This window comes from Oreochromis aureus, linkage group 23 (assembly GCF_013358895.1).
Source record: "Oreochromis aureus strain Israel breed Guangdong linkage group 23, ZZ_aureus, whole genome shotgun sequence".
Classification (NCBI taxonomy): domain Eukaryota; kingdom Metazoa; phylum Chordata; class Actinopteri; order Cichliformes; family Cichlidae; genus Oreochromis; species Oreochromis aureus.
Genome location: NC_052963.1, coordinates 21,109,587 through 21,120,399, shown reverse-complemented (window position 1 = coordinate 21,120,399; position 10,813 = coordinate 21,109,587).

Below are 10,813 nucleotides of genomic sequence, written 5' to 3'. Positions count from 1 at the left end.
CAAGCTGAAGTGAAATTAAAGATCAAATTAACAATCTGTCATGCCACCAGTCAAATGATCATATAAATAGGCTAAAATATTCCCAAACCAGCACACGCTGGATTTTAAGGCGTTAGTGGACTGTGCTTGCCCAATGGATACGCAGGATACACTGTGTAGAGACTGCACGGTATCCATTGTACACGCTTATACACTTAATTGTAATGTGCAATTTATTTCTTCCAATTAAAGAGTTGTGCCACCAGATTTCTTTCGTTTACTCCAACATTTGTTTATCATGTAGAAAAAACTGAGATGTGTTGTGGAAATTGCTCTTTTTCCCTCATATTAAGGCTGATCTCAAGGATTAAATGTGCTGTTAAACTTCTTCATACTGACAGAAATGGGACTTTCACTGGTCTGAGTTTGAGAGGATGAAACCCACAAACATCCAAACTCCAAGTTTCTATAAGGTCTATAAGAACAGAATATAACACAGCTTGATACTGAGGCATTTCTTTAACTGCTAGATTCATTTATACAATTACTTCAAATTAGTTTCTTCCAGCTCTTCAGTCTTCATGCTGTGTTTTGCCTAAAACTCATTGACGGACAGAAGAATTCAAACCCACAAGCTCCAGAGCCATCTCAGCAGACTGTCAGACATACTTTTGAAGAGGTCTTCAGTTTGTATTTATTTATTTTGCCTTAATATTTATCAAATCTCTATATTTTTTTCACCATCAGAGACATTTAGTAAAGAAAATAAAGCCGACCAATGTTCTACCGGTCAAAATATTTAGTCCTGAACCTCTGAAAGAGGCACCCAACCTCTTGAGTTTTACAATGTAGGATTTTTCAATTAGCAAACTACCAATCTTAAACTTGTCACAAGAGGCTACAGAAGATTTCTGTCTGGCAGAACTTCCCTGAGATCTTTTCAATCTTTCCTGTAGGTGTAGGACTTCAAAATTAACTGGGATGCTGGTTGATGGATCTCTCAATTGATGAAGATAGATCAAACTTTATTTTGTCCAACAAGATACTTCAAAAGTGTTCAAATCCCTAAAGGAATAGTTAGTTACTTCTAGAAGGCCTACTGGGGGAAATCTTGTTAGTAAGGGTGTCTGCCTTATTTTAATGGTTGTCACCACTGTGTAGTTTTTCGATATGTACTTAGGTGTCAGAACTCGTCATTAATGGCACATGAGATGTTGTGAGATGTCGTCTTTCTGGGGGGAAAGAGGTAAAACTCTTAAACGTCCAGCAACAGGAAGTGTTGCTGGATTGAAACCACAACTCTCCTGGGAGTCTTATAACATTTTGACCTTGCATGCCTGCATGAAAACCTTGCAGAACTATTACAAAATATGTCTAAAATGACAGTGAAGCATCCAGTCTCTCAAAGAGAAAGAGCTGTTTCAGTGTTGAATCTCCCAACACATTTGGTCAGCCCACTCAAAATCATTCAGAGCCAGGGACATTCAGCTGAATGACTCACTGTGCCGAGTCCAACGTGAAAGGAGGCATTGTTGCCAGGGAGAAACACATCATGGACACAGTCTGAGGAAGGCAAAAGATTAGGAAACTCTTCATAAAGAAACTGCTCAATTTTCACTTGCGTAGGAGGAATCAGAAGTAGCCAGCATCGCTAAATGCAGTCAAACTGCAGTGCACATTCCTCTCATTGAGATATTTGGTCATGCCAGTTGGTGGCTCTTTGAAACAAAAAAGCCTTGTTTGAGAAGAAAGGATTTTTTTCTTTATTGATGTTAATGTTGCTCTTCTCCTTTCGGATTCAGAATGATTGTAGAGTTGAGATTCTCAGCTGACTGGCAGGTATCCATTGAAACGCAGCTAAAAGAACTTCCTGTCTGCACGCTGAGAGGCACAAAGCCTGCCAATGACCCAGGTAAATGTCAGGACACCTTTTGTTCAATGGGAGAAGGTTCAAGAGTGGCCCCTGAAAGGTCTGAACCATTATTTCCCCCATTAAATGAAGGTTTTTCACTTTTGGACCCCCCTAAAAGTCACTAAGAGCGCCCTGGAGAATCAATCAGCGACTGCAGGTAGTCATTTTAGTGCATCCGCATTTCAAAAACAACCTCAGGTTTAACGACTTCCACTCGCAATCAGCTGTACATCAAAAAAACGTTAAATAACAATATATTAAATTAGTCAGACCAGCCCTCTCATATCAATAATTGAACTTTTCCTTCCTCACAAGTGGTCGATGTGATTAATTTCTCCAGCCATCAGTTAATTATCTTCATACTTACCATAATTATTAAAACCCCGGCGGGTCATTGTGGGGCCCTCTGGTCCCAGTGCACTCTAATTAAAACTCATCAAAAGGACATTATTTTGAAACTTGTTTGTGCAAACTGGGCGAATAGCTGATAATTCCCACTTAGAAATTTCTCATTACTGACACTGGCACTCAAGCTCATGGGACTGAATAGATGCTAGCACTGCTAACACATGCATGACAAGGCCGGATTATGGCAAATGTGGTTAAAATAAACCCCGAAAAGCCCATCAAGCACACGCATGATGTCATTATATCTAATTCAAGCTTTAAAAATGTGAAACATCCACTTTATATCCTCATTTAATAAATTACAGAATGAAAATATGAGTTTGTTTGCTGGAACCTACAGCAAAGACAAACTATTGTTTTGTTTTTAAGTTTTATTTACTAGAGGGAAACTTTTAAAGCAATAAAATCAAGTAATTGAAAAGCACAAACAGTAAATAAGATATAATTGGTGTAAAGTTTTCTATTTAATTTTAGGGAATTTGTGAGTTAATGTGACAAAAAACATCCATAACCTTTCAGCATGTTTTAACTCAAGTGGTCTCACCAGCTGAGGAACATACTACAAAGCAAGATTTATGGGTCAGTGAGGTAAGCTGATCCTAAAGCCTGACTTTTGAGGGTCACAAAAGTGGCCATATTTTTACCCGAAGAACTGACCTGACAAGTTACCTTTCAAAATTGCCTGAAAGAAAATCCTGTAAATGCACTATAATGTATCTGTGTAGGCTGTGCAGTATAACACTGCTCATGAAGCCCTAGTGTAAAGCTATGATACAGTCACACTTGGAAAAACAGTTGTTGGGGGGTCATAGTTTAGCTTAGCGGGAGAGCGGCGGCCTAGCTTTGAGTCTAACCTGTGGTCCATTGCTGAATGTTTTCCTGCTCTCTCTCTTCCCCACTCTCCTGTCTATCTTCACTGTTTATCTATCCAATAAAGGCAAAAATGCCACAAAAAAAAACCAAGCAAACAGCAGTTGGGGAACACAGCTGTTGCCATCATATGCAATGATGGACATGTGCAACTTGAGATCTTTTTGTCTTTTAAATGATTGCTTCAAAGATGGGCACTCTGCATCTTTTTGTGAGGTTCTGAAAAACCTAGCTCATGATAGGAGACACTGAATAATCACAGGTCATTTCAGATCACATCAGATGGGCCCAGCTGATCGCACACGTTCAATACGAGACTTGCAAATCTACCAGATACTACAGGGAGTGCAGAATTATAAGGCAAATGAGTATTTTGTCCACATCATCCTCTTCATGCATGTTGTCTTACTCCAAGCTGTATAGGCTCGAAAGCCTACTACCAATTAAGCATATTAGGTGATGTGCATCTCTGTAATGAGAAGGGGTGTGGTCTAATGACATCAACACCATATATCAGGTATGCATAATTATTAGGCAACTTCCTTTCCTTTGGCAAAATGGGTCAAAAGAAGGACTTGACAGGCTCAGAAAAGTCAAAAATAGTGCGATATCTTGCAGAGGGATGCAGCAGTCTTAAAATTGCAAAGCTTCTGAAGCGTGATCATCGAACAATCAAGCGTTTCATTCAAAATAGTCAACAGGGTCGCAAGAAGCGTGTGGAAAAACCAAGGCACAAAATAACTGCCCATGAACTGAGAAAAGTCAAGCGTGCAGCTGCCAAGATGCCACTTGCCACCAGTTTGGCCATATTTCAGAGCTGCAACATCACTGGAGTGCCCAAAAGCACAAGGTGTGCAATACTCAGAGACATGGCCAAGGTAAGAAAGGCTGAAAGACGACCACCACTGAACAAGACACACAAGCTGAAACGTCAAGACTGGGCCAAGAAATATCTCAAGACTGATTTTTCTAAGGTTTTATGGACTGATGAAATGAGAGTGAGTCTTGATGGGCCAGATGGATGGGCCCGTAGCTGGATTGGTAAAGGGCAGAGAGCTCCAGTCCGACTCAGACGCCAGCAAGGTGGAGGTGGAGTACTGGTTTGGGCTGGTATCATCAAAGATGAGCTTGTGGGGCCTTTTCGGGTTGAGGATGGAGTCAAGCTCAACTCCCAGTCCTACTGCCAGTTTCTGGAAGACACCTTCTTCAAGCAGTGGTACAGGAAGAAGTCTGCATCCTTCAAGAAAAACATGATTTTCATGCAGGACAATGCTCCATCACACGCGTCCAAGTACTCCACAGCGTGGCTGGCAAGAAAGGGTTTAAAAGAAGAAAAACTAATGACATGGCCTCCTTGTTCACCTGATCTGAACCCCATTGAGAACCTGTGGTCCATCATCAAATGTGAGATTTACAAGGAGGGAAAACAGTACACCTCTCTGAACAGTGTCTGGGAGGCTGTGGTTGCTGCTGCACGCAATGTTGATGGTGAACAGATCAAAACACTGACAGAATCCATGGATGGCAGGCTTTTGAGTGTCCTTGCAAAGAAAGGTGGCTATATTGGTCGCTGATTTGTTTTTGTTTTGTTTTTGAATGTCAGAAATGTATATTTGTGAATGTGGAGATGTTATATTGGTTTCACTGGTAAAAATAAATAATTGAAATGGGTATATATTTGTTTTTGTTGTTGCCTAATAATTATGCACAGTAATAGTCACCTGCACACACAGATATCCCCTAAAATAGCTAAAACTAAAACAAACTAAAAACTACTTCCAAAACATTCAGCTTTGATATTAATAATGAGTTTTTTGGGTTCATTGAGAACATGGTTGTTGTTCAATAATAAAATTATTCCTCAAAAATACAACTTGCCTAATAATTCTGCACTCCCCGTATATTAAGAAGCATCCCAGATGTGGCCACCTGGTCTGTGTCATTTAAGACAGCACTGATTCCATTTTCTGGGAAGACACATGAAGCTGTCTAAACAGCATAAAGAATAAGGCCAATTTTCAAAGTAAAAGACCCCACCCAGACTACTGCTTCTAAAATGCTTCAGGTTTCATCTGGAGCCCTGCAGAAGAACAAGAACAAACATTAACATTAACTCATTGTTCAAAGTCTAATTGTCCTTTTTACGGCAGATGGTCGTCCTCCCTGAGCCTGTTTCTGAAGGAGGTTTCTTCCTGTTAAAAGGGAGCTTTTCCTTCCCGCTGTCACCAAATGCTTGCTCAAAGAGAGTTGTGTAATGTTGGGGTTTCTTTTTAATATTTTGGGTCTTTACCTTACCCTAATATAAAGCACCTTGCAGTGACTGCTCTCAAAATGATATTGACTTTAAGTAATTTAATTACATTTTGTGTGTAATTATGTTACATATAAACATAAGTAGAATGTAAAATATTTAATTTAATGGAATCTATTCACACGACATTGACTTGACTGGTATACAGTCAGTTTACACCAACCATATTTTCCTTAACAATTAATCATTTAAATAAATAAACCCTTGATTTTATATGTTTAAGTTGCATTAAACTCGAAATTATTACCTAATATAATATTATATTCTGTTTTTGTATTTTTATTTTTTTTGCCTTTTTTGATTTTTGTCTGTACTGCAACTTCAATGCTGAATTGCTGGACAGGACCACAGCTAATTCTTATGATCTGCATGATTTACTTTTAATTATAATAAATCATAATTTATAATTGTAGTTGTAATGTAATTTTAAAATAATTTCTATAGTTTAAGTTTTCATTTCATTGATGACTCGTCCACTCTTTTTTCTTTTAATTTAACTTTTTTTGTCCAATATGTGTGAATTTCCTATTTCTTCAAAGGCTGCAGACTTTCAAACCGCATCATACTGATACAAAATATCAGCACAAGCATTTTTCAAAGACATTCAGTCCATTAAATGACATTCAAACACCTTTTTGCTATTTATTCATTCAGTGACTTGTTTTATTTTATTTTATGACCTCATCATTTATAAAGTAAGCCCAATCTATGCTATTTTAAAGTTTACTAAAAACAGGGCGTAAAAAAACCTCATCTTCTTTTGAATTAAGCAGAAGGCAGTAGTTGACACCATCCCTTGACATCCTCCACACATTTCAATTAGCGTGCAGGCGGACGCTGCGGTGTGGCTGGCATCAGCGTCCTAATCCTCCGGAGAAAAAAGGAGCATTAGTGGTCATATGCCAACCAGATTTGTCCCATTATTCATTACAATTAATTGCTTCCCCGTACTCTCGGCCTTTCCCATGAAGACGTCTCGGCTGCAGATTGTAATATGAGCGCAGGACTTAAAGCTGTCACTCAAATCTGGCTGTGACCTTTCAGGAGAAAAGGCTGTTTTTCACCCAGTTTGCAGGAGCCGACTGCATGAAGGTTAATGCGTGTGTGTGTGTGTGTGTGTTCGTGTACTTCAGCCTCTGTGAGGACGTTTTGGCTCGGTCCAAGTTGACCCAATGTTTTACAGCCGCAGAGTGAAAAGTAACACTTAGGAGAAAAGCTCTTCTTTTTTTAACTGAATGAACTCTTGGTTAGAAATATCCATAAGCTACCGAGATGTTACGGAAGGAGTGCGACATTTAAAACATAGGTCTGCTGTGAGGTGTTCCTAAAAGTAAAAATGTCACCATCTGGTACTTTCAGCGGCTGCTCTGGAGCTTAACATGAGAGCTTTGTTCTCAGTTGTCAGTGAAATTCAGAAGTTGGTAGGTTTTTGAACAAGGAGTTACAGAATGTGTACATTTTTCAATAGTCTGTTGTGGAACACCCTGTAATATGACTGAATTCTTCTGAAAAACTACCATATAAATAAAAGAATTGTGAGAGAATTGTTCTTCCATCCATGTGTACATGTACAATATGAACCTATAGCCAGCTACTAATTAGCTTAGTTGATCATGAAGACTAAAAAAAGGCAAAAAACTGAACTGCTTCAGTCCCAAAATAAAAAAAGTCACTAATTAAGTGCACGACATGCATGAAAGACATGAAGACTAGAGCAAAGAAAGTTACTAAATGTGTTCACCAAAATATATGCATCCATCTATTTTCTGCTGCTCTTCTGGGTCTGGCAAGTCGGGGATGAAGTCTAAACAGCCCATACCTCTCTTCCCCGGCCACCTCCTCCAGCTCCACCAGGAGGAAACAAAGGTGTTCCCAAGGTAGGCAAAAGATATAATGTCTCCAGTGGGTCCTGGGTCTGCCCTGAGGCCTTCCCCTGGCAGGATATGAATAAAACACCTGACCTGCGGGCCATCTATGCCCTTGTAATCGCAACAGCTATGTTGTCAAAGGTGAATTAACCCTGACAAAATCTCCCAAAGCAAGTTGGTCCTTGAGAAGCCAGATAAAGACCATCCATCCATTTTCTTCAACATATCCGGGGCTGGGTTGTGGGGGCATTAGCCAAAACAAGTGCAAACCTACAACTCCCTGGCTACCTTCTACAGGTTATCGAGGTGAACACTAAGGGTTTCCCAGGCAAGCATTTTCTGTGTCTACCCCAGGGCCTCTTCGTTGTAGTGCGTGCCTGGAACACTTCACGCAGAAGGCATCTGAGTCAGATGCCGAAAAACACCTCAACTGACTCCTTTTGATGTGGAGCAATAGTGGCTCTACTCTTATAGATGGGATGACAGAACTCCTCATCCCATCTCTAAGGCAAAAGCCTGCCACCCTTCATGGAAAGATCACTTCTGCCACTTGCAAACCGAATCTCATTCTTTCAGTCACTAACGTATGCTTGTGACCATAGGTGAGGGTAGGGGTGTAGATCAGTGGGTAAACTGACAGCTGGGTTTCTACACTCTGTCTCTTCACCACACCATACCAACACAACGCAGCCCCAAACCATCTCTCAGACTCCCAAGAGTCAAATGAAGACCTATTCAGTGGGGAGTCAGAGTGCTCTCAGTGGCTGAGGCCCTGATGGTCCAATCCCAAGTGGCTGTATAAGATCATCTCTTGGGTGTGGAAGGAGACTGAGCTCGGAAAGTGCCCCATCTGGATACTGCATTGTCCATTTAGGGGTACTTCAACTCTCACGTGGGCGATGAAACTATGACCTCAAGGGGTTTGACTGGGAGGAACAACGTGCCAGGCCTGAACACAAATGGTGTTCTGTTATTGAACTCGCATTTTGTCCATAATGCACCTTCCACCTTCAAGCATAAGGGTTTCCATACATGCATGAGGCACAGCATGGTTGCAGTAGTGAGTTTGACACCAAGAACTAAGATACTTTCATCACCTCAGCAAATAGCTCAACATCTTTTTATTTGGCAGACTTTTACATTGGATGGATGCAACCCCCAAAGGCATTTGTCCCTCCCCCTGGGAATATAGGTCATTTCTATTATAGTTTTGTCTATAGTTTGTCAGTCTTCTGGTGTGTCACACTTCTTTGTCACAGTTTTCCAAAACCAAAGGTGACATCTGTTCAGTTAGTACTTAGATAAAGGCAGGAAAAATCAATCTGGCAAGTTTCAACTCACATTTTTTACCACTTTTTGCAGAATAACCTAAATTCTAAATAAGAATAAAACAAGGCAAACAGGTCCCTGTAAGTAAGCTCTGCTGTACTCTTATCACATGGTTTCTGATATTAAATAACATCAAATTCAAAAAACTAAAAACAAGGAAAACACTTCTGGTTTAAAATGCTCACTTTCCCCTCACAGGCGCTCACATCCTCGGCTGCTGTGACGCCAGCTTTGACTGATGCTTACCAGAAACACAAAAACCACACAAAGCTCTGCAAGCAACCAGATACATTTAATTAGATAATTGCTGTTGTTTCTTTTTCCACCTGGAGACTGGATCGCTGCATTTTTACAGAGCTGGTGAAGAGAAAAGCAGTGAGGAATATGATTCTCTTTGACCCTGGATAAGGCTGTAATTTCATCCAAAGGAGACAATCAAGCATCAGGATTTAAGTCGCGCTGCCCACGAGCTATTCGGGTTAGACGGGCAGCGGTGGCAGCCTGAAGGGTCCTCAGTGTCGAGGTATTGTAGTCGAACCCCCACGTGACCACACACTGATACACCGCAATAACAGCTACAGTGTTTTGGGAGGAAAACCTCCAGCATGACTGTGTGAAGGGAATAAGAATAGGCCTAAGTGAAACTGAATACTTGTTGTTAGTGAGCATGAATCACACCATAAAGGCAGTAAGGACGGAACAGCCTGCACATGCTTCTTTTAGATTATAAAACCTGAGGAGAGGCTGGTAGTGAGAGAAGATGTGCTGCCATGTGGGAGGTGATGATTCAGATACTGTTTAACATGAAATATTTTCATTATTTGGGACTCTGTGAAGATTCGGGGTTCAGCATCTCACCCAAGGACACCTCAAAAATTGAAATCAAGAAAATCAACCACGTCATTAATAGACAATCCACAGTGTAGCTGTGGATATTGTAAACAAGTGGTAAACGTGGCCCGGTCCCAAGTATTTTTTTTTTTAACCGTGTTGTTTCCATTCCAAAGTGACCTTGGTTTTTTCCCCTTAAAATGGCACACTGTCTCACACCGTTTAAACATTGGAACATTTTTTAATGTTCTATTTTGACTAAAATATGGGTTCCTGACATCTGCAAATCATTGCACTCAGTTTTTATGAACATTTTACACAGCAGCCCAACTTTTGTGGAAATTTATTTGTAATAAAATGATACGATACCATCACCATACTTCGCTCATGATACGATGTTAAGATTTTTAACGTTTTGTGCATTTTGCAATAACATACTGTGATTTATCACATTTTCTTTTACTTAAAATTATGTAGTTTAAGTAAAATATTGTCAATATCTGTTTAAACATGCTGGAAATCTGTCTACATTTGTAAAGTAGAAAATAATTACTTTCAAACCTTTGTCAATTTCTCCAAGTGACTGCAGTCAGTCCAAGTAAGACCTTTTGCAGAAAGGTTGACTCCTATCAGATGACCCGTGCAATCAAAAGTGCAACACCTTCGAGATCTGGGCAACCATTTAGTCACCACAAGTTACGATCGGTCGCAGCACGTGGAAAAATTCACAACAATCACCAACAGATTCCAGGAGGCTGCTGTCCTATTTTTACTTGTGTAACTGAGCCATCAGCTTGCTGTCAATCAGGAGGAAGCTTTGTCATGTTTGCTCTGCTAATGTTATCTCAGCAAGGTAGTGCACTGTTATTTGTGGTATTTCCAGAGTGTAATTTATTTAATAAAATATAAATATTTAATATTGTAAAATATAAAATTAAAATTAGTTATACCCCGCCCCCCCAGGTATAACTATTAATGGCAATGATAGAGTACTAATTGCTTCTAGCTGACTTACCTTTTATCTTCCTATAGAAGCAATAAGAGTGAACTTGCAGTGAAAACTGGAGGTTAAAGCTCTAAGAAGAGCTTTCATATGAAAGAAAACTGTTTTACTTTACTGGCCTGGTACAGGCCAAAGGCTGAAATAAAGCTGCTCTTAATCTTACAACTGTTGCTGGATCTTTAACCTCTTCAGACTTCATGTTCTTCTTGGGACACCTTGGAAGTATTAAGTTGTGCCAGAATCCTCTTCTCCATTTCTACCAAACATTCTTTTTCACATCCACACGCACCAATAAGGAAAAT